Here is a 2,551-nt window from a genome sequence, read left to right as displayed (position 1 = left end):
ATGCTGTTATGTATTTTCTTTTAGTAGGTAGAGATGTCGATAACGTATAGAAATCACGGTTTAGAACTGTGCCGGTGAGATGCATCAGTGAAAGTCCAGTTGGGTCGCCATGGGAGGGTTTTCTAACAAGCCCGACTTGGCAGAGCAGCAGCCAGGTGGCCCTTACTGCGCAGGACCCTGGACTGACACAGGCTCAGCCAACACCCATACCTTCCATTAACAATAAACAATTAAAAAAAAATATTAGTGCTGGTATTTAGTGCTGGTTATCGCGATGCGTATGGACAACGCCAGCGAATTTCGACCAAAGGCTGAAACGATTTTCCATTATCCGTAATAACTGATATTAAAAAGAGATTTATCATCTTATTATCTCGAGTTGCAGTGTCATCTAAACCTGGATAATGAAGGAGATCTGGTGATTCAGTTCCAAACTCGGGGGAAAATCGTGTAAAACAAAACATAAACAACGTAGCGGGGCGACCGTTTCTCATGTGTAAATCTCTCTCTACCTTGCGCCACCGCAACACCAACTTTCCCTTCCTCTAGCAGCCGCCCGTGTGTGGTGCCACTACACCTTTTATCATATTTTTATACATAACCAACGAATGACTCACATTATACGAAAAAGATATAAGACTCATCTAAAACTTATTCCTTCTATGTGTAGATATTTGTAACCCGTTGTTGCTCCCTATTACATATGTATTAAATGACGCGAATTGAAGTGGTTAAAATTTCTCTTGGCAACTCTCCTGAGGGGGAGAGTGGCGATGGGTATAAATTCGTGGCTTGCACGGAAGCCATCACAGTGTAGCAGTATCTTTCTTAGTTTCGGACGGGCATAAGTACAGCAAAGGTGAATATTTCATTTTTTTTTCTCTTTTAAATATGAAAGATTATATATATATATATATATATATATATATATATATATATATATATATATATATATATATATATAATTGGAAGAGATCAAAGTTGAGCGCGTGATCAAAAGAATATATATATATATATATATATATATATATATATATATATATATATATATATATATATATATATATATATATATATATTAGCGGGCTACGAATGCCAGTGATTCCGCACGATGCATCATTGTTAATGGACAGAAAGGAGTACAGCCTTGTTCAGGACTTTCTCGCTCAAAATTATATTATTTCTTTTATTGAGTGAAGCGCATCCCTGAAGCTGTGGGAGCCCCGTAAAAGGAGTCAAAGTTTATATATATATATATATTGGAAAGGATTACAATTTTGCGCGTGATCAAGTATATTTCTATGAGTCCACGGGGAAAATGAAACACGATAAGTTCCCAAGTGCACTTTCGTGTAATAATCACATCATCAGGGGAGATACAAGTGAGAAATATAAGTCAGTTGATATACAACGAAGAGACGTCCTAGCTGCGTCTCTTCGTTGTATATCGTCTGTTATATTTCTTTCTTGTATCTCCCCTGATGATGTGATCATTACACGAAAGTGCACTTGGGAACTTATCGTCTTTCATTTTCTCCGTGAACTCACAGGAATATATATATGTGTGTGTGTGTGTGTGTGTGTGTATGTGTGTGTGTGTGTTTCATTCATAATTGCCCCAAAGCCCTTTCCTTGAAAAAGGTCTTGGTTTTATGTTTTATCCAATGCTGCGCTACTTCCAGTAGCATGGAAATGATGGAACGAATTATAGTGAGGATTTCTTCGAAGATAATGGACTTCCCTTTTGCCAAAGTGACTGACTTTTTTGCTCGTTGTGTCATATATATATATATATATATATATATATATATATATATATATATATATATATATATATATATATATATTTTTTTTTTTTTTTTTTTTTTTTTTTTGCTTTGTCGCTGTCTCCCGCGTTTGCGAGGTAGCGCAAGGAAACAGACGAAAGAAATGGCCCAACCCACCCCCATACACATGTATATACATACGTCCACACACGCAAATATACATACCTACACAGCTTTCCATGGTTTACCCCAGACGCTTCACATGCCTTGATTCAATCAACTGACAGCACGTCAACCCCGGTATACCACATCGCTCCAATTCACTCTATTCCTTGCCCTCCTTTCACCCTCCTGCATGTTCAGGCCCCGATCACACAAAATCTTTTTCACTCCATCTTTCCACATCCAATTTGGTCTCCCTCTTCTCCTCGTTCCCTCCACCTCCGACACATATATCCTCTTGGTCAATCTTTCCTCACTCATTCTCTCCATGTGACCAAACCATTTCAAAACACCCTCTTCTGCTCTCTCAACCACGCTCTTTTTATTTCCACACATCTCTCTTACCCTTACGTTACTTACTCGATCAAACCACCTCACACCACACATTGTCCTCAAACATCTCATTTCCAGCACATCCATCCTCCTGCGCACAACTCTATCCATAGCCCACGCCTCGCAACCATACAACATTGTTGGAACCACTATTCCTTCAAACATACCCATTTTTGCTTTCCGAGATAATGTTCTCGTATTACTCTTAACTTATATATATATATATATAT

General features: G+C 38.1%; 1 protein-coding gene across 1 annotated transcript in view; it reads left to right on the top strand.

Moving 5' to 3' along the window:
• Positions 1-807: 807 nt before the first annotated feature.
• LOC139761709 (uncharacterized) overlaps positions 808-2,551 on the top strand; it is a 14,291-nt gene continuing 12,547 nt past the window's right edge. The window contains exon 1 of the mRNA XM_071686076.1: positions 808-859. The gene's annotated coding sequence lies outside the window, so the exon portion shown is untranslated. The remainder of the gene's footprint in view (positions 860-2,551) is intronic.

Source organism: Panulirus ornatus, chromosome 41 (genome assembly GCF_036320965.1).
Source record: "Panulirus ornatus isolate Po-2019 chromosome 41, ASM3632096v1, whole genome shotgun sequence".
In the NCBI taxonomy this organism is placed as follows: Eukaryota; Metazoa; Arthropoda; class Malacostraca; order Decapoda; family Palinuridae; genus Panulirus; species Panulirus ornatus.
This window is presented reverse-complemented; position numbering and strand designations above follow the sequence as displayed.